General features: G+C 36.6%; 1 long non-coding RNA gene across 6 annotated transcripts in view; it reads left to right on the top strand.

Moving 5' to 3' along the window:
* The window catches only part of LOC144320492 (uncharacterized), a 404,605-nt gene that overhangs the window by 36,944 nt on the left and 344,930 nt on the right, over nucleotides 1-22,731 (top strand). For all 6 annotated transcript variants that reach the window (XR_013386064.1, XR_013386063.1, XR_013386067.1 and 3 more), the window contains exon 3: nucleotides 14,141-14,181. This is a non-coding gene — a long non-coding RNA (uncharacterized LOC144320492). The remainder of the gene's footprint in view (nucleotides 1-14,140; nucleotides 14,182-22,731) is intronic.

Raw genomic sequence — 22,731 nt, 5'->3', positions numbered from 1 at the left:
TGGCAGCAAGTCAGTTCTTTTTTGTAGGCTAATATGTATATAAGTGATTTAGCAGTATCTTGCCTGCTTTTCAGATAAGTGGGGAGACTTGAACGAGCTGGAGGAACAATTAATAATCTTAGTGTGGAAATCAATGCCTGGAGACTGAGTCACATAGCTCAGGCTCTTTCTGGTGTCACTGGACTACTTGCTCATGGCATTCTTCATTCATTCACACGATGCATTTTTATTATGACTCTAGCAGTGGCTCAATACAAATATGTCAAGTAAGCTTGGTGTGCATTGATCTAGGATTCTGTCTGTAGATTTAATCACACCAAAAGCTACCTAAAATAGAGGTAATCGGTGAACAGAAGCCTATGAAAAGGCTGCTGAATCTCAAAAACTCATTGTTATGTTGTCTAGATTTTACAGTTTAGATCTGACTCTTACACTAACTTGCCTTTTTTTTCTTATTAGAGACATAAATTTTTTTTTATTTGAAACACAAGATTTAATAGAACATCATTATTTTTCTGTTACAACAGGAGACTTTTTAACACTTTGATACTTGAAAATACTAATTTTGAAATCCATTTGCATCACTAATTTTCAGGTAAAAATTCATATATAGTAAGACATAGGTGACTAAGAATGTATACTGTATTATCCTAGCCATAAAGCATATCTTCAAGTTTGGGGTAACTTGCCTTTGGTAAATTCACAAAACGTCTTGCCTCAGTTGATTTCAATGTAAAAATGGTTAAATTTGTTTTAGTCTTAAAAGATTTGTGGTATAGTTACGCTTGAATTATAATTCATTCCCCATATTGAAAACATATGTGTAAGACATTTTATTAAAATTTTCTGAGGACAAAAATATGTTTAATATAAGGTATGGTCCTTTCTCTCAAGAAGTTTGTGGTCTAATAATGAAATTGAGATGTATATAAATATAGCAATACCTGACAGAATGTGAAAAATGTATATGTTACAAAATTAAGTTTAGTTATGTGAGTTTATAGTTTCATAATGCCATATTTTGGAATAATTTTAAATTTTTTATGATTATTTTAGATGTAGGCTATAAGGAGAGCCTGTGTGCACAGATAAACATATGTTTATACTAGTGTGCAAATGCAAGCATGTTATTATGTTGATTTGCCTTGCTACTTGCTGTGTGTAATGTAGTAGAATTCAGAAGATCTACTGCCATTCTTTCTCTTTACCTTTCTGTGTGATCTTGGGCTTAACACCAAATATCTTTGGGCACAGATACTTCTCCTGGGTAAAGCATTGTTCTTTAGTTTATATGAGTGATCAGGAAAAATATTCTGGAAATGATAAAGCCACACACTGCAACTCTAAGGAATTATTTTCCTTTGATTTAAGGTACTCTCTCTAATTCTTATGTGAGCATTTAAATATTATGAAGACTAGTTGCTTTATGATGATAAAATGTTATAGTTTGCTTTGTACAGATTAAAAAGGCATAAGTGTTTTTAATTGCACTTAATTCTCCATGGCATGTTCATTTTCATTCTTAATGGCTCCACATGGCTTAAAATTAATTTGCATCCTTACCCAATGTCATATTATGGCTCTTTGATTACTTGCAGAAATTCTTCGACAAAGCTTAAGATGCACAAAGATTTTATGTGCATATTAATAACTAATTACAAGTATGACCCAAATTTTATAATCTTTATACCCTACCTCATTCCCAAAGGATAATCATATATAGCTTTCACATAATGACTAACTACTAGATTCAGTTGAAATAAAACTAATTTTTATAAATGAAAAGATTTACAAATTCTAGTTCAAGGACAACTACTCCTTAGTAACCCCTCATTTAACGCCTGGATTTGACTTAATGCAAAGTTCTTCTGTGAAATGAAGATACATTACCTTATGCATGGCTCCCTTTGTGCTGCAATCTGACATTCCTGGCTTGCTGGGGAAGGAGCAGACGGATCTGAGTTTCAGTAGACTTCATTGTGTGGCTTTATTTTAAAATTGTTACATATGTATTATGATTTTAGACTCAGGAGTCTCAAAGACTTAGCAGAAGATTGGATTATAACATGGCAAAGTCACATGCAAATGGAAGAGGTAGTGAGCAGGTGACTTTGGAGCTGACTGGGAGAGAAAGGGGCTTCAGTTGTGAAGGAGGAGATAGAATGAGAGGGCTCAGAGTGCTACTGAGCCTGTCAAACTCTGGGATAAATTAAAAGTATCTTTTCTTCGTAGGAGTCATTAATTTCGGAAAGGAGAAATTAGATGGTACCAGTAGGATATTAAAAAAACAATTCTTGCCCTTAATCTGATAATCAAACTAGAATAGGAGAAAAGTGATATTAAACTAAGTAGCCAGGACTTGTTCAGGAGTGACTCTGCAGGGTGAAAAAAAAGATACTCACCTGCTTTTAAGAAAGAGGTTTTCAAGGTTTTTCAGCACCAAACTCCTTATTTCCAAGTGGAATCTTTCATGGTTTTCCACATTCCCTCTGAATCCTCTTCATGCATGCAACAGGTTATAGTAGAGCTGTTGCACTTTGAAGCAGGGGTGCAAGCCTAGCTTCGTCTGATTGTCATCCCCATAGTGGCCCCTCAGGGTAACTCCTGGAGCTCGAGGGTTCCACAGACCACAGTTTGAGAACCACTACTTCAGGGTTATGGAATTACTAACTGTATAGTTTTGGTCAATTCACTTAGTGTCTCTGAACCTCAGGGTTTTGTTTTTGTTTTTGTTTTTTTAAATCTGTAAACTGGGAATAGTAATATCTATTTCAAATGGTGGTCGTGAGGATTAAATTAAATGAGCTAATGGATTTAAAGTCCTTAAGATGCTTGACACATTGTGATTATTAAATAAATGCACGCATGATGCAATTCAACTTCATCTAACAAGACGTTCTTGAACCTCTTCTTTCCAACTGGAATAAGCCATTATGTGTCAGTTTTTAAGCTCTTGTCTCTCAACTCCAAACCTCTTATTCTTCTGTACCCTGTTCTGTGGTGCTGAGGCTCAGAGTCTCTAAACCACATTTCTGTTTGGTCAGCAGTCTCCATGTCATATTCCTTTTATTTCACACTAATTTTTACAACTCATTAGTCTTTTGCTTTCTCACTCAATGAAATAGGGTTATAATAATTGCCCCTATATATGTCAAAGAGATATCCAATATATACATGAATTTACACATTAGATAATACACCTGCAAGTTATTAGAATTAAAAGAAATTAGAGGGCAGCCCCGGTGGCGCAGTGGTTTAGCATCGCCTGCAGCCCAGGGCATGATCCTGGAGACCCTGGATCGAGTCCCACATCCCTGCATGGAGCCTGCTTCTCCCTCTGCCCGTGTCTCTGCCTCTTTCTCTCTGTCTCTATGAATAAATAAATAAAATCTTAAAAAAATAAAAGAAATTAGAACCAAACATTGTGCTAAGTTTAACATATTTTAAAGACCCCCCCAATCTAATTATAACATGGGTTCAAAGTACCAACTATAAAGTAAGCTTAAGCTATGTTGAAAATTTTAGAATGTTCCATTTACCATAAAAAAATCCACTGTTTCACCACGTCAATAATATTGACTAAAAGTTGAGAGATTTAGAATTACATTTATTAAATAATTATTTAACATAATCATGTTTTTTGAGAAGCTATTCCTGTTTGCACATAACTACAACTGAAAAAAGGAGTCTTTGGTGTAAAAAGAATGATGAAACCACTCAATCTCACTAGCATAGAGTTTGGGAGGGCATAAAGAGTTATTTTATTCCTAATGTTGAATGAGTGAAGGAACAGATTGGGTAATGAATTTTAAATTATTTCAGTTTTCATGCTGGATCAATGTTTGCTACCACTGAAATTTTTCTTTTTCTTTAATTTTGGTTTTGAGAAAATTAGAATTGATTTACTTGTAATGTAGAATTCAGAATGGAAACAACTAGAAGCCATGCTGAATAATAAGCTAAAATATAGATTTCTTGTTCCAATATTTAAAAGACTTCACTTTTGAAGAAAAAAAAAGTGAACTCTGGTTAACCCAATTTCTCATCTGGGTAGGTATGATTGATATATATAGTGTGGCAAGAAAAACTTGATACCTATGATGTGCCCGGACAGAGTAAAAAAAAAAAATTTGATAAAATTCCAGTGAAATCCCAGACCATTCTACCTTTTAGATAAACATAGGAATTGAAATACCATCAAAAGAACTATATTCTACATTCAGTGAACCAGTTATTCCTATTGGAGAAACAAATAACTATACAAGTATCTTCTTTGAGCAGATGGGCAGTTGAATTTTGATGATTTAAACAGCTTTTTCCTCAATTAAAACTGTTATAAAGTTTTGAGGAAACCATATAAAAATAATAAAAATACCTTTGTAGCAGACTCAATAAGTTACTTTCAGATAATGAGATACTGGTAGTTTTCTTTACTGAGGTTCTTTGATATAAGCTCCATCTGAATTGTCATACTTTGTTCTCTTGAGATTTTCTAATGTGTAAGGATTTCTAGGAATATGTATTCATCCGCTTGTAACATTTTTAGCTATAAAGAAATGCTAGTCATATAACAAACATTTATGTTATCTACAGTATTCTGGAAACTTCCTAGGTCCTAGGATGGGGTTGGGGTTAGAAGATAGGGAGGAGATACAAGATGGTGAAGGCACCCTGGTCAGATTTCAATTGCAATGAAGTGTGAGAACACTAGAATTTCATAGGTCACCATGGTTCTTAAGGGAAAAATGAAAAAATGGAGATAATTAGAGTAGGAGTTTATTATTTGCTGTGTTGATCACATTCTGACTGTAGTCCTATCGATTTTATATCAGTCCATCAGAATATGTCTGGAAGCCATAACTTAGAACACATGTATGAAATTATCTATATGTTATAATACATCAGTAGCAAAGAGAAGATTACCAAATATCTTCCTTTTAGACTAAACTTTACGGAAACAATTGATACCATTTGGGAGAACTAGAACCTAGTAGATGCTGGCAGGTCTCACCACCTGAAGCACACAGCAACCCTAAGGTCACTCCATGATAACATGGTTAGTTGGGTTAGAAATGGTTCTATCCTTACAAAAATACTAATCTGAAGGGGCACATGCACCTAGATGTTTATAGCAGCATTTTCTGATTGCCAAACTATGGAAGCAGCATAGTGTCCAATGACTGATGAATGGATAAAGAAGAGGTGGTATATATATACACCCTGGAATATTACTCAGCCATAAAAAAGAAAGGTTGAAATCTTGCCATTTGCAATGACATTGATAGCTAGAGAGTGTTATGCTAAGCAAAATAAATCAGTCAGAATTATTTATAAATCTCATATATGATTTCACTCATATATGGAATTTAAGAAACAAATAAATGAGCAAAAGGAAAAAATAAGAGAGAAAGAGAGAGACAAAGTGAAAAACAGACTCTTAATTATAGAAAACAATCTATGGTTACCAGAGGGAAGGCAGGTGGGGGGATAGGATAAATAGGTGATGAGGATTAAGGAGTACACTTGTGATAAGCACTGGGTGTTGTATGGAAGCATTGAATTACTATATTGTACATCTGAAAGTAATATTACACTGTATGTTAACTAATTGGAATTTAAGTAGAAACTTAAAAAAAAAGAGAGAAGTCGTTCTATTCTGCCCCTTTCTGCTATAAAGAGTGGGGTTGCTCTTTATTTTATTCATTTTATATACTTATGTTTAATAATAAAATACAGAAACCAGAAGCCAGTATTTGACTTTAGTATGAATCCCTCAGGGAAATTCATTTGTTCAGACATTCAACACTAGTCAAGTAGTGAAGCATCTCATGCAGGGGAAGACACACTGGTACCAAATACTGAGGACATAATGAAGAAAGACTTGGTTTTTACCCTCTGAGAATATGGATTCTAGTGAGAGGAATACATTTGCAGTATGGTAAGTGCGTATTGCAGAATGGCTTCTGGCTAAATTTTTTCTAAGAGGTATTTAACTCATTTATGTATTTTGATCAAACTGAGCAGTCTTTTTTTTTTTTTTTTTTTTAGATTTTATTTATTTATTTGAGAGATAGAGAGTGAGAGAAACAGAGCACAAGAAGGGGGAAGGTCAGAGGGAGAAGCGGACTCTCCGCTGAGGGGTGAGCCCGATGTCAGGCTCAACCCTGGGACCCCAGGATCGTGATCTGAGCCAAAGGCAGACTCTTTTTTTTTTTTTTTTTTTAAGATTTTATTTATTTATTCATAGACACAGAGAGAGAGAGAGAGAGAGAGAGAGAGAGTCAGAGACACAAGCAGAGTGAGATGTGGAGCAGGCAGGGAGCCTGATGTGGGACTCGATCCAGGGTCTCCAGGTCCATGCCCTGGACCGAAGGCGGCGCTAAACTGCTGACCCACCCGGGCTGCCCCAGGCAGACTCGTAACCAATTGAGCCACCCAGGTGCCCCCAAACTAAGCACCTTTTCCACCAGGTGCTTGACAAAGTTGCAAAACAACTAGCTGACTTGATGGTATGGAGCAATCCACCTCTTGTTTGCCCCTCCTGATCATGACCATAAACTTTAAGGGTTACCCAGTACACCCTCTTTCCCCCAAGACAAAAGTATCTGACAGAAGGCAAAGTCTGCTGAGTAATCTCTGTCTCCCCCTCCCCAGACTCCAATTTTAGGGATGTTAGAGGAAGAAGGATTAGAAATAATTTGAATGGGGAATCCCTGGGTGGCGCAGCGGTTTAGCGCCTGCCTTTGGCCCAGGGCGCGATCCTGGAGACCCGGGATCGAATCCCACGTCGGGCTCCCGGTGCATGGAGCCTGCTTCTCCCTCTGCCTGTGTCTCTGCCTCTCTCTCTCTCTCTCTCTGTGTGTGTGACTATCATAAATAATAAAAGTTTAAAAAAAAGAAATAATCTGAATGGGAGAAGTTTAAGTGATCAGGATTCAGACTTCTATATAATGCTCCTCATCTCCTTCCTCCACGTACACACTTATGCTAACTCCTGAGTGGTCCTTCTGAGCTCAAGGCCATTATACCAGAGCTCTATGATAGAATGGAGTGGGCTTGTCACCTATCCATTAATGTCTCTGTAATACACAAAAGAAGGAGGCTAATTGCTCAAGAAGATCGAGTTAGGTTAACAAAACCATTCTAATTTATGTTTTGTCAGGTCGTGTTCGTCAACTCAGTATTTTCTTATCAGATTTGTATAATGTCAATGTATCTTTCATTTCTCCTTCAACATGAGTGATATTAGTAGTATATGGTGAGAAAATGTTCGAAGTAACTGACACCTGTTTTTCTTTCCTCACTTCCAAGATGAGATCATTATCCAAGAGAGCTTTTAAGAAATGCCTATACCTTATTAAAAGAGATTGCAGCACACTTGCTATAGTCTGAATGTTTGTCCCCTCCATCCAATTCATATGCTGAAATCCTAATCTCAAAGGTGATGGTAAGTGGTGCCTTTGGAAAGTGATTTGGTTATGATGGTGGATACCTCATCAATAGGATTACTGCTCTTCATAGAAGAAACCCAGAGAACTCCCTTGACCCTTCTACCATGTGAGCATACAATTAGAAGAGGGCCCTAACCCAACCATTCTGGCTCTTTGATCTCAGACTTCCAGCCTCCAGAACTATGATAAATAAATTTCTGTTGTTTATAAGCTACCTAGCCTGTGGTATTTTGTTACAGTAGCCTCAACAGATTAAAATATCTCCATTATAACGGTAATTAGAAGCAATCTTGGAATGTATACTTTTATTAGTCTTTTTCTCTCCGTATTGCAGAATGTGTCTACTTAACTTTTTTGTCTGTAGATTCTATGCTTCATGAGGGCAGAGACTATGTCCTATTTATCTTCACAATTCCAGTGCTTGGCACAGGTCCAGCCTATGGCATGTTTCAATAATTATTTAGTGAGCCAATATTTGTAGAATGAAGGAGTGGATATTAATTTTTTTTCTAGTTATAATGGAATTCCATTGTATGATTTTTGTTTGATGCCCAATTTCAAACAAGTTGTTTTTCTTGTCTGAAAGATCTGATAATGTCATTTTTATAATCTTTTGATTAAATCAAATGTACAGCATTTCCTTTCAAATATGTCAGCTTATTATTCTATAGTTCAGTCATCTCTCTCTGGGTAATGAGGAGCTCTGAACTCTAAGGGACAAGAGCTCTACATAATTCAAATGTATTATACTTGAAGCAACGTTTCTTTTCAGGTTAAAAATTATATTGGATTTTTTTTTTAATCAAGTGAAAGTTAACACTGACATTCACAGGAGAGTTTTTGTTCCCATTACAAGTCTTTGACTTTCATTTATTTGTGACCTATTTTTTTCATAACATTAAGTAGATGATGCCCCCTTTCAATGAGTAACTGGGGAAAAAGAAGTAATGAGGCATACATGAAATGAGTTAATACAGATGGAGGAAGTGATATACTTATGACATTGATATTATCACCATGATCCTTCTAAACATAATGATTTGAGGTAATTTATTAGTATTGATGGCATTTACTCACCTACAACCTGCTAATAAACATAAGGTAGTGAGTCATCACTGCCAGTGTGTGAGCTTCCTTAGGGAATTTTATTTAAATGGCCAGTTACATTTACTATATATTGACATGGTTGCACATAAGATTTGCAAGAATTTTTTCACTGTAAAATGAAAAAGAATAAACTTTTTCCAGGTGATTGCAATGGGAAAATCAAGTTAATTGAATTACATACTTGGTATTTAATGTCAGAGATTAATTTTAATGTAAACAATTATTAGATTTATTTTTTATTATTTATTTATTTTTAAAGATTTTATTTATTTATTCATGAGAGACAGAGAGAGAGGGGCAGAGACATAGGCAGAGGGAGAAGCAGGCTCCCTGCAGGGAGCCCATCCCGGGAAGCCGGGATCATGACCTGAGCCAAAGGCAGACACTCAACCACTGAGCCACCCAGGTGCCCCCAAAATTATTAGATTTAAAAATTATTCCCCAAGTTATAAAATGATACCCATTTGGGAAATTTTCTTTGATTTACAAATATACTTTTCAGAACAGGTAATCAAAGTGTGTATTTCATATTTTCCCAAAGTGATGGGCCATTTTTTCCCTTAAGCTTCAATAGAAAAGTAGGAAATTCATAACTCACACAATGACTAAGGATGAAAACTGCCATCCATTTAAGATTTATCCTTTTGCTATTATGTTTGTGTATCTAGTCGAATGCTGGACATTCCATAAATGAGTTGCTTCTACTCTGGCTTGAAGAATTATATTTGGGTTAAGGAGAGAAGGGAGGGAATCCTTGGGTCTGTAAGTATCAAGCTAACAGGTAAAGTCTTGCTCTCTATTTCTTTTTCAGACAGTGAGAGATACTATTGGGATAAAAATAATTTCCTTGGAAAGTAAGCATTTTAATAAAAATGTAAATTATTTTAGCATTAGTATTAAACTTCAGATTAGTAAGTATGGCAGTGATTGATGAAAATGTCGAGCACTGGCAAAAGTGTTAGTAATGGAAAATTTTTTTCAACCTGTCTGCGAGACAGCAATGCATTATTACCTAAAAATCATTTCATTAAAGGTAAACATTTATTTTACTCTCAAGATTCATATTTCATGTAAAGTCAAAGTTGAAAATACGGTAATTAGTCTCGGTGGAATTTGTGTCTCTGCTCTCATAAAGGTCATCTAAATTTTCCCAGATGTTATGATTAGTTTTCATTATTGCTTTTAGCTTATCTTTCTTTTTAGTTCCTCATTTTCTTTTTTTTTTTCTTATCTTTTCCTGTTTTACCAGAACAAATTTCATTTCTCATGTAAGGACCAAGGGAAGATTAGAATTACTTATAATTGAAAAGTTTGATTTGAACCTCTTCTCTCTTTCTTTTTTTGGCCGTGTACCTCAATTTTCTGCTTGTTCAGAGCTGTGCTCGGGTTACTTTTACTATTTTCTTTCACACTGAGCTGTTTGGAAAAATGAAATCTCAGCCCCGAGTCTCTCAAATATTATTCTTGTGGCCCTCAAACTTTGAACGTTAGTCTTTGATTCTTTCATGTCCAAGCTTAATTTGTAGCTGATTCTCCCCTGTACTTTATTATGGATGTTAATGGTATTTTTGAAGTGATTTCACGTGAAATTAGGATTATGAATAGGATATTATGTTGAAAGTTTAGAGAGTACACTGACTTTCCTGATTTATGAGATCATTTAAACTGATTTCTGTAAAGCACATGCTTCACAAAACTGGTTTATTATAAGGCAAAGGACCTAGCAGAGCATACTAAGCAGCAAACCATTAGTCTCCCATGTAGTTAATCCTGTATTCTAATGGTGAAGCAAAGGAAATTTTGAGGGAGGGCAAATTAATGTTGTTTCAAAAGATTAGAGAATATATCCAAAATACCAGGAGATTTCAGAACTGAAAATTGACTAAACATAATGATCGATCCAAACCCATCTTGAGTTAATTTGTATTTTTAGGCAATGTCACTCTTGGATTATGATATTCAAGAAGGCAACTTCATGTTATTTATTAGTTTTTTTCTTTTATTTATCTCCAAACCCATTATTCCAATTATTAAGTAAGGTTCTTTTTTTCTTTTTTAAAGATTTTATTTATTTATTTGACAGAGAGAGAGAGAGAGAGAGAGAGAGAGAGAGCTAGCACAAATAGGCAGAGTGGCAGGCAGAGGGAGAAGCAGGCTCCCTTCTAAGCAGAGAGCCTGATGCGGGGCTCAATCCCAGGACCCTGGTATCACGACCTGAGCCAAAGGCAGACGCTTAATCAACTGAGCCACCAAGGCACCCCTTAAGCAAGGTTTTGTAGACAATTTTGTTAAACAAGTACATATTTATTTTACTCACATCTTGTGATCAAGCTCGGATTCTAGCCTAGTCTGTATATTTATAACATATTTAAAAATTTTCTCAGTAAGAAATACTTTAGACTTACAAACAATTTTAAGTATAGGTCAAAAATGAAATATTTGAAGAGAGCTTAATGAGGGACTGTTTACCAGGGTTTAGGGAAACCTGGATGATTATTTCAATAAGCCAGGGCTGGTAACAGTCCAGTTATTTTCTCTAGGCTTAAAGGGATGTGGTGTGGAATCTCTAAGGTGGCCCCCACTGATGCCCACCTCCCTGGAAGTGTGATGTTGATGCCCTTGTCTATTCCCTTCCTCTTTAATGTGGGCTTAACCTAGTCACTTGCTTTTGGTATGTTCTCTTCAAGAACATACTGAAAATACTGGAATGTCACTTCTAAGATTAGGTTATGAAAAGACTGAATTTTGTCTTGCTTGGTGTCTTGATCACTTGCTCTGAGGGAAGCCATCGCCATGGTTTGAACTTTCTGTGGGGAGACCCTCATGATGAGAAACTCAGAGATGCCTCAGTCCAACAACCTGTGACACCATATGAGCGAGGGAAGTAGATTCTGTCTCATTTAAGCCTTCAGGTGAAACCATAGCTTCAGATGGCACCTGGATTACAGTCTTGTGAGAGACCCTGAAGCAGAAGTTCTCAGAATCTGTGAGACAATAAGTGCTTTCTGTTTTAAGCTGTTGAGTTTTGGGGCCACTGGTTATGCAGCAATAGATAGCTAATACAAAGAGTTAGGGGACGGCACAATTACAACAGAGAAGGCTATGTGGAGCTCTCCTGTTGTGAGCTATGTCTTTCAGTCAACAGTTATGTTCAGTTTTTGAGAAGCTGGGAGAATAAATACCCTGACTCCACTTCTTGTCTCTGGGTGTTTTGGGAGCTCCTCATTTGCCACCCAGGTCAGAAGGTGGGAGGCAAAGGAGCCCTTTAATGTGGTCCATTTTAGTTAACCTCTCATGGCTTGGAGAAGTAGGGAGGAAGGGAAGGGTGTTATTTATTTATTTATTTATTTATTTGAGTATTAAGCCCTACAGGAATCTGACTTTTAATTTTTTTTTTATTTTTATTTATTTATGATAGTCACAGAGAGAGAGAGAGAGGCGCAGAGACACAGGCAGAGGGAGAAGCAGGCTCCATGCACCGGGAGCCCGACGTGGGATTCGATCCCGGGTCTCCAGGATCGCGCCCTGGGCCAAAGGCAGGCGCTAAACCGCTGCGCCACCCAGGGATCCCCGGAATCTGACTTTTAAAGGGTTTGGGTTGGGAGCAAGAGCCAGCAAAGGAGCCTTTTAAGAAATATACCTGCCCTACGACCCAGCAATTGCACTGTTGGGGATTTACCCCAAAGATACAAATGCAATGAAACGCCGGGAGACCTGCACCCTGATGTTTATAGCAGCAATGGCCACGATAGCCAAACTGTGGAAGGAGCCTCGGTGTCCAACGAAAGATGAATGGATAAAGAAGATGTGGTTTATGTATACAATGGAATATTCCTCAGCTATTAGAAATGACAAATACCCACCATTTGCTTCAACGTGGATGGAACTGGAGGGTATTATGCTGAGTGAAGTAAGTCAGTCGGAGAAGGACAAACATTATATGTTCTCATTCATTTGGGGAATATAAATAATAGTGAAAGGGAATATAAGGGAAGGGAGAAGAAATGTGTGGGAAATATCAGAAAGGGAGACAGAACGTAAAGACTGCTAACTCTGGGAAACGAACTAGGGGTGGTAGAAGGGGAGAAGGGCGGGGGGTGGGAGTGAATGGGTGACGGGCACTGGGGTTTATTCTGTATGTTAGTAAATTGAACACCAATAAAAAATAAATTAAAAAAAAAGATATCAGGAGACAAGGGAAAAAGAGAAGAGGCTGTATCAGGAAGGGAGTAGCCAGTTGGATCATGAGCTGCTGAGTGATCAAATTAAAAGGGAAGAAAGAGAAATATTATTTAACTTTGTTCTAAATGAGGCACTATGCTAAATGCTTTAATATATGTAATTTGTGTAAAATCATGGGAATAAATTGTTATTTTATAGATGAGGAGACAGAAATTATGTATCATACCTAAGGACAAATGCCCAGTTAGTGGTAGCAGTAATCCAAACCAACATCTCTACTCTCTAGACTACTGTTTCTTCAAAGATCTCCACTGCAATAGCAGTATTTGCATTCTTCTATGGTTGATCAGCAAGTTTTGATAATTTACATTGAAGAAGATTTTAATTCTTAACTCTAATATCTTAGCCTACTGCTGCTACCTTTTGACCTTGTTATTCCTTGATGGAGGGTGGGAAGAGACAAGATATTTCCCATAAAGATTTTTGAGGGAAGACTGATAAAATTATAACTTGTTAAAAGGAGGCTATAAAATTTAAATGTATGTGACTCCATCCTCTATTAACACAGAAAAATTATGGTAAATCATAGTTCATCCTGAAGTTTATTGCCACAAATATTGAATAACGCATGTTATAACATTATATTGACATCCCACTTCCACCAATAACTCAGGTACTAGGAAATTTATGCAATGCTGCCAGTCAGGCCACAATTCATGGTATAATTCTCAGTAGGTGTTGAAAAACTGATAGACTAAAGCAACATGATATCATTAAATATTTGAGCAAGGAGGAACTCTTTCATATAGTCACACTATTCTAGAAGGGATTTCCAGTTTGGTTTAAAAAATGAGTCTGGGGCACCTCCTCAGGCAGTTAAGTGTCTGATTCTGGATTTTGGATCAGGTCATGATCTGAGGGTTTTAGGATCCAGCCCTATGTCATCAGGCTTCATGCTCAGCAGGGAGTCTGCTTGAGGATTCTCTCCCTCCCTCTTGCCCTCTCCCCCTGGTTGCATACTCTCTCTCTCTCTCTCAAATAAATTAATAAATCTTAAAAAAAGAGTCTTACCTCTTTACATATTTTTCTTAGGCTATCTAAGATATTGCAATACACATAGTTTTGGGGTGGCCAGATTGACTAGTGTTGGGTATAACTTCTCAATTTTATCATAGGTAAGCTGCAAAGTAAACTATTACCAGCTGGTGATTCCTATGTGTGCATCATCATTCGATTCTACTGTAAATTATTCAATTATTTCTCAGATGGATATATTTGGCTGCTAAGCTGTGGGTTTTTATAGAATAAATTAACTTAAGATCCTACTACCCAGAAGGCTGAATACTAGGGTATCATTTTAGTTTTGTTTTTACAATAAAAACCCTTTGTTCAAATTTCAGGGCAAGAATATGGAAGAAATGAAATTTTGGCTCTACAACTGGTAAGCTGGATCAATTGTTTTAAAATAGCACAAACTGGCACATAGTGGAAGCTCAATAAACGTAGTGATTGATGCCACTGATATTAGGGAGAGCATTTAGAATTTTAGATGCTCATTCATCTTCTACTCTTCCTAAGAAAAATGTCTCCTGATTTTAGCTATGCTACTTATGGCTTCCAGATGCAACTGCTCTCATTCAAGGGGGGAGGCAATGCAGTATATAAAGTTGGGAGCAAGGATTTTGCAGCCAAACTGTCTGAGTTTGAATCTCAGCTTTTGTAGAAAAGCTGTGTGACTTGGGCAAGTTGCTTAACCTGTGTGTCAAGTTTCCTCAACTGTAAAATGAGGATGATGATAATAATAGTTCCTACCTCATAGGGTTATATGCCTGGTATATAATAAATGAAGTCTTCTGAAACTTGCAGTCAATATCCAACCTGGAGTTCCTTTATCCAATTCCATTGTCTGTACCTTCACTCTGCTTCTGAAACCCACTCTCTTGGTCTAGTCACCCCTAGGGACTCCTGTTTTTAGACCTTTTGTCTTTTTAGCTCGTTCTTTCTTTCTTTCTTTCTTTCTTTCTTTCTTTCTTTCTTTCTTTCTTTCTTTCTTTCTTCTTTCTTTCTTTCTTTCTCTTTCTTTCTTTCTTTCTTTCTTTCTTTTTTCTTTCTTTCTTTCTTTTAAGAGAGAGAGAGAATGAACAGAGAGGAGGGGCAGAGGGATGAGTAGACTCTCAACTGAGCAGGGACCGACTCTGGGCCGAATCCCAGGACTCTGGGATCATGACATGAGCCGAAGGCAGACACTTAACTGACTGAGCCGCCCAGGCACCCCATAGCGTTTCACTGTCTGTAGTTTCATCATCTGTAGTTCTTGAATTTGTGAAGACTTCCAATCCTTGACATTTTTTTTGCCTTCTCAGTAACATACCTCTGCTGGATTATTTTTTTTCCTTCCTTCATGTACATCCTTTAAAATTCTCTGACCACCCCTTCCAACTCTCTTCGTTATCCACCATGCGATGTCAAACCTTGAATCAGTTCAACAGAGTCTTCTCTGGTTTTATTCTTGGGCTGCTAAACTTCAGTTGAAACCTAGAGCATTATGGCTCGATGTCATTATAAAAAGTTTGGCTCTCCAATCCTAAGTAGACCAGAAGGCCCCAGGTGATTCTTCTAGGTTCTTGTTGTTCAGCTCCCTTTCCTACTTCCTGTATTAAGATATTACAACTTTTATGTCTTTCCTCATGCTTCCTACTCTAAACCTTTCTCCTCATTAGAGCTAGGAGAAATGAATACTCTTGACTTCTACCACTGATTTTTTAGAACAGTCCTTATCTGCACCCATATTTCTCTTCTTCCCATTCTCTTTGAGTTCAAGATTAGTTTCTCTATTAACATTGTGGATCTCTCCTGCATTTTGAACCTCTTCTTCTCCTTTAATGCAATGTTTAAGTTTATTTTAAAAAGAAAACCTCAAGACCCTCAGTTCCCTCTAGCCTTAGGTTCTGTGAAGCATGGATGGATTGTCTTTATGTCCTCATCTCCCATTTATTCCTTAGCCATCTGCAATTTGCCCCCTCTCTTATTCTACCACTAACCATTATTTCTCCCTGAATCCATTGAATTTATTCTTTTTTTTAAAAAAAGATTTATTTATTTATTTAATTTATTAAGAGAGAGAGGAGGGGGTAGTGGCAGAGGGAGAGAGAATCTCAAGCAGATTCCTCACTGAGCATGGAGCTCAACATGGAGCTTGATCTCACCACCCTGAGATCATGACCTGAACTGAAACAAGAGTCAGATGATGAACTGACTAAGCCACCCAGGCACCCCTGAATTTATTCTTTATCTTACTTCACTTCTCTGCTGCATTGTTAAGGATTTTCTTCTCAAAATCCTTCCTAGTGTGTTCTTCCTCATTACTTTCTGGCTTTCTGTGGTTTTCCTCTTACTTTCTGGCTGCTAATTAAAAAGTTCCTCTCAGACTCTTATTTCTCTTCCTGCTTCTTAAATGATGGTGCTCAAAAGGGCTTGTTTCTCTGCTTCTCTTTTAATTCATAAGCTCTATCTATATCATGTATTCTACTTTTAAATTCAATCCATAAATCAAAGACTCCCAAATTTTATACCTCTAGTTCCATTCCCAAATTGATCATGTGATTCCTCAGACTAAAACTCAAACTTATCCTTAGTAATGCATTCAGAGCTCCTTGTGGTCTGATCTCTGCTTACCTCTTTAGCTGATCTCCTGACACAATTTTATTCTAGCTACATCTAATTTTCTAAATGCAATGTGCTTTTCACTACTTTGAAAGTCCTTTTACTCTTTCTTGTTCACCTAGGCTTCCCACCTATCTGATAAGATTTGGTTCAGTTGTTACTTACTTTGTCAAACTCTGACTCATTCTCTTCTGCTTCTAGATAAATCTTGTAATGTTTCTGTTTTGCAATATCCTGTTCACATGTCTCTTATGTACCCATTCTATTGCATGGTAAGTGTTTACATGTCTTCCTGCTCTAAGAGAGCATGAGCAGCTTGAGGCAGGAATTTAGCTTGTGATTATCTTTATTTTTGTCTATCTATATAGCCCCAGTGCATAGCACAGAGCCAGATACAGAGTACGGGGATAAAAATGTTTATTGAATGAACCAATCAGTGATGCCTTTTATTATTCCAAGTATTATCACCTGCATCTTTTGCTCATCATGGCTCGCCACTACCCTTAAGAATAGTGGATTTAGCATTTCCAATGAACTATAGAGGATTTAAACACAAAGGATTTTAAAATTACCTGGATCAAGAGAATAGTTTTGTACATTTTAGGGAGCTGTGTGTATATTTGTGTAATTAGTGTAAAATATAAGACCTGATCCACACACCAAGGTCTTGAAAGACATCAAAGAATGGTTACTAGAGTGAAGGGTAAATTGCCCATCTAAAGAGAATCAGGCAGCAGGCCTAATAAATTCAGCACACCTTTAGCTTTGTCTTCTGATTCTAAATGGTTTCTGTGGGATTATTTTGGTTTGATGTTGACACATTGATAAATCTGATTTTTTTCTGCGATAGGTGGGGGTCTGAGCTTGTGCACATTGCCAACTTAATGAGGGGGTCAAGGTGCGGGCATGGGCTGGCCATACCTTTAGCATTAGGGCATTGCATAGTGCTTTACACATACTTCATGTCCAAAATGTATGTGCTGAATGAATAAATCAATGAATCAGTGAACATTTTGGTGGTACTTTTGGTAAAGAGCAAAGAGAAAAGTGTGGTGACAGGATGTGACCATGTGTCATAAAAGTTTAGTCCACGTGTGGTCTTTGGCTCACCTTGATATTTGTGAGGATTCTTCCCCATAGCACAGAGCTCTAAAGAGAGCATGACTTGTTGATGACCTTTGGGCTTGCCTTCTTTGGGGGCACAGGTTTTCTCCTGTGTACTCACGTACAGGCTCATAAAGATAATTGGCCACCTGTTGTTTTGTTATTTAGTGTTCTACAATCTAGGGACAATTCCCTTCCCTTCTCACCTTCTCCTGGCCCATTTCTTTTAGAGAACAGGAATCTCAAGTAAATTAAATGGGATATTATCTCAAACAAACATCAAATACACTGAGCAAAGCACAAAAGAAATGTATTCAGCTTCTAAGATGGTGTCATTAACAATAAAGAAAATAAGCATTTGAAGAAAATAAGCATTTGAAGTAATGCAGTTAGATGAGAGGCTTTATTTTTATTTAAATAATACATGGTTTTGTTAGATTTTAAAAAGTAATCTTTACTCCAGTATATCAGAATAACTGGGTATTAGGTCACTACAAAATTTCCCGTCCAGAAAAGCTTATAAGATTTATAAAAAAAAACAGAAATATTCAGTAATTAGATAAATTCTTGACTGTATTAAGTGACAAGCAAATTTACTAACACAGGCAATTTACATGGAAATCAGAGAAATAGTCAACCTAACATGCATCTCACTAGTTTTTTTTTTAGACAGAAATGATTAAACATGTAAATTCAAATTTAAATTATTCATAACTACAGCAGCAGCAGTATTAGCTTCAAGCATTATTAAAAGTGTTTTGCTAATTTGATAAACCATATATTAAATTTATGATAAATGAAAATGTTTCAAATCTTAATATGAGTTTTACACCCCAAATATTGCCACCTACCAAATATTGCCACCAAATATTCATTCTTACATGGTCTGTATATAAGCTTCCTGAATTTTTAATAACACAATGAACACTGGAATCTCCCCAGATAAATCTTCCTTTGTGAAGAAATTCTCTCAGAAGGAAATAAGCCCAGAAACAAAATTAATGCCATCTTGTCCATCATGCTTAATATTTTCATACATCTGTTTTTTGTTTCAAAATTTAAAGCTTAGGCTACTTTTTGTTTTATTACAACCCCAAATAGCTTCGGAAAAAATTCCAACTTTATATAATAATCTTAAATTAGAACTGAGGTGCCTAGTTGATTGGCACAGATGCACGGGAGGAGTGCATTCACCCATGTTTGCAGAGTAAAAACTAATCTGTTCAGCATTTAGCTTAGGAAATAAGACTTCGTATTCAACATTTTTTCTCTTTTTTAAAAGATTTATTTATTTGAGAGAAGGAAAGTGTGCACATGAGCACAAGTGGATGGAGGGACAGAGGGACCCCCACTGAGTGGGGAGTCCAACTTAGAGGTGGATTTCAAGATCCATGCCATCATCACCTGAGCTGAAACCAAGAGTCTGAGGCTTAATCGACTGAGCCACCCAGGCGCCCCTCAACACTTTTTTGACATCATCAGGGACTTTGTCTTGTGTCTATCATGGATAAAGTCACATATCAATTTACATTGCTTTCTAATCAGTACATTCTTTAAAAGATTGATTTTGGGTACCACTTCATTAGAAGAGCCTAGCACATCCAGAGGATATTAGTATTAACTCTTAGCATTGGGAATTATGCACAAATATAGGTGATTATTTTGCTATGTTTAACAAAACTATCGATGTACAAACTAGCTGAGGAATGAAATTAGCTATAGATTTTAGAAATGTATCAGGTAAATAAATAAACATGTAAGTTGAAAACAAAAGTGTCAATACAGGCAAAATATAGTGATTTGCCTAATAGCAATGGGTGTTTGTGTTGCAGACATTAAGCCTGACATTTCTGCTTTTACTATTCATGCTATGTTCATCTGAAACATTCAAGTAGTAGATTTTTTTAAAAACAGAATTATGAGGACAACTTTTGCTTTGTATTTCCATACAATAGATCTATTGTATGGACCTATTGTATGGCTTCACAGGTGAACAAATGAAGTGATGGGATAGTGGATAGTGACAGTTTGGACCTTTGCTGAATTATCAGCTTGGGAGCTTCCTTCGGTTTGTAGACGGTTTTCCACCAGCCTGTAGATTGCGTTTTGTGCTGCTGTGGACTTAAGAGAATGACTATCTTTCTTAACTTGCTTGTTGGCTGACAGGAAGTAGACAAAATTGAACTTAACCAACAAAGTGACTAACTTTAAAGAATTCAGAAAGAAATTTATGTGTTGAATATTTAGGAATAATAACAGGGAAGAGTTTAGGGGCAGAGTGCAGTTCATGATTATGGAAGTACAAGTTTCCTGAGGAAGAATATGATTAAAGAAAATAAAAGGCTAAGTGGGGAGCATAAAAATTTACAGGGTCTCCTAAGTGTTGAATCAAACAATGATATCTGAGATTTTATTTTCTCAGCCGCTTATGGCACACACAGCTGAAGAAAGCAATGTAGGAAAGTTCATGCCAACATAGCAGGAAAAAATCTTATTCTTTGGGGTGACAAAAGGTGACACAGTTCTTGGCTGGCTGTTTTGGGTTAGCAGAATTTTGTGAAAGGAAGTTTGAGCTGCTAGGAAATCTATTTTTTTTTTCTTGAAAAGCTGATTTTCCCCATGAAAAACCCTGAGGTGAAAATTGCTACTTTCACACTATCCTTTGCAGAAATATTAATAAATGCCATTCTGTTAAGTATTAATTAAAATAGTACTCATTCGATTCTATTTTATCCCATGTTGTAAAAAGAGTGGAAATAAAGCGCTCACCCTGTCTTTTGGATCTGTTAAATCTCTCTACTGTACATGTGAAAGTATATAGGCAAATTGGATTCTGTAGGGGTTGTTACATTCATTCATTCATTCATTCATTCAGCATTTATTTTTTGAACAGTAGGTACTGGGAATACTAAACAAAACAAAATACTAAATAAAAACTTGAAATATAATGTTAGAGCCCTGCTTGAAATATGTACCAGGCAGTTGAGAATGATTGGGAATGATTGAAACTTACATTTTTACAGGAGACTAAAGGTACTGGCAGTCAAACTAGACCTTCAAAATCAAAGGATTTTGCTGGATGAAAAAATAGGCTAAGTATTCTAGATAGCATAAAACCCTGGAAGCATGAAAAGGCTGATGGGCTGAATGCTGGGAAAGGCTCCCTTTCCTCCTTATGGGATTGCTTCCTGAAGGATACATAATTGAAGCAGAACTTAAATTCTGGCATGGGTTTGGTTAAGGAAGAGAGCAGGAAGATTTGTGTGGCTATAGGGACCCATCTGGGAGGGTAAATTTTCACTGGGGACAGCAAGCAGGCACATAAATATTTGTTGTTTTGTTGTTGTTGAATTTTATTTGTCTAAGTAGAATGGAGAAAAACAGTGCAGGATGATGTCTAGGAAGTAAGGGTGAGGCATTCAGGGAGGGTTTGGGTCCTCACTGGTTTGTGAAAGAGATTATCAGGACCACATCTCTAAAAGAGAAGCAATTCAAATGCCAAACATCATAGTGTTTACCAGCAGGAGATTTAGTTTGTACTGCAAGGGAGTGTGGACTTACCCCCAAAGCAAATATACAATTGTGTGTGTTTTACTCGGCTGAAGGCTCTTGAAATCAATTTCTAACCCATAAAATAGAAGTTTCCCAAACCAAATCCACTATAAAATTTATCTCTGTGGAAAGGCCATAGCTGTTACAGGAGGGCAGGATGGTAGATCAGAAGGCTTTTCTGTTTAAATATTTAAATAGATTTCTATTTGAACAGCTAAATGAAACCAAACTCACTTTCTTATCTCAATAATTAAAAAGAAAATTGCTGAGCTTTCTTTGCCAAGTGCTCATGCCATTTCCCCCGTCTTGAGCATTCGTTGCTTATTCAAGTGCCTGTGGTTTGGTTCCTTTTTGGAATAACTCAAGCGGTCTTTCAGCAAACCACATTTCCGGAGCAACCGTGGGTCTGACTTCATTGGCTTCTTAATGAAGAACAGACTGGCTTAATGATTAATTGCCACACAAATGGGGCTGAACCATGCCTCACCCAGCCTGTTCCTCAAGAGGACAGGCTTCTGGGGCTCAGCACACTTCCTGTAATTGACAGCCATAGATCTGTTTGTGTTAGTGATGATTGCATCAGAAGGTGCCTCTTTTACTTGTGCTAGACAGGATAGTTTTAATTTTGACTTCAGATCTTATCTGTTAATATTTCCCCTGCAACATTAGTTGAGTTTTTCGGTCTTCGTTTTCATTACCCCACTAATTCATGATCATTTCAAAAAAATTAGAAAAATACAGATAAACAGAGAAATTAAGAGCAGCTAAAATTTTTGCCATTTACTTACTGATTACAGTCATTAGCATTTTAACGTTATTCCTGATCTTTCTTCCTACAGATCTATGCATATAAAATATGTATCTATATATTTGAAACACTACAATATATGTAACCATATCTATATCAATATCTATACACATACATGTACACATGCATACACATACTGTTTTAACTTTATTATTAATATATTTCAAGTCAATAAGTATACATTTATTTTATAATTTTGTAGAATCAAAGATTGGCATCATCAGTTGCTTGAAACTCTTCACGTTTCCCTGGGATCATGATTTGGTGGTATTAATATACTACATTTCTTTGATACAGTTATGTGGTCCTAGCAAAATTGGAATTATGCCACTTAAAATAATGGGCATAATAAAAACAGTACAAATATTTAAAGCAACTCAGGACTTCTATAAACACCTATGAAGAAATTTACCAGTCTTTATTTCCTGTTTGGTATCCAGCCTATTCTTTACGACTATAAAACAAAAGCGAACATTTTGTACCACTGGCCTTCTGTAAATAGTTTATGACCATGTGGTTATCTGCTGTCTGGCGCGACAGGAGTTTAGAACCACCATTTAGAGAAAGGCCAGCCTTCCGCAGCAGGTACTACGTTTGCACTTGTTTAAACGGACACCAGCAGAGGGCAGCGCATGTCCAGGACATAACCCACTCATAGTAAAAGGCTGCTGAAGAGCCGTGGAGAGCCTTTTAATATTGCTCTAAATGCAAATGACATGCTATTTTACTGGAACATTATTAGTTACTTAGTGAAATATTTTAAGAATTCGAAGTCCTGACATTAGAAGATGGAGGTAACACAGCAAACTTGGAAGTTTTATTCATTTAATAAACTTTTATTGGTCACATACAAATGGCACACGG

The sequence above is a fragment of the Canis aureus genome, chromosome 9 (genome assembly GCF_053574225.1).
Source record: "Canis aureus isolate CA01 chromosome 9, VMU_Caureus_v.1.0, whole genome shotgun sequence".
Taxonomy (NCBI): Eukaryota; Metazoa; Chordata; class Mammalia; order Carnivora; family Canidae; genus Canis; species Canis aureus.
This window is presented reverse-complemented; position numbering and strand designations above follow the sequence as displayed.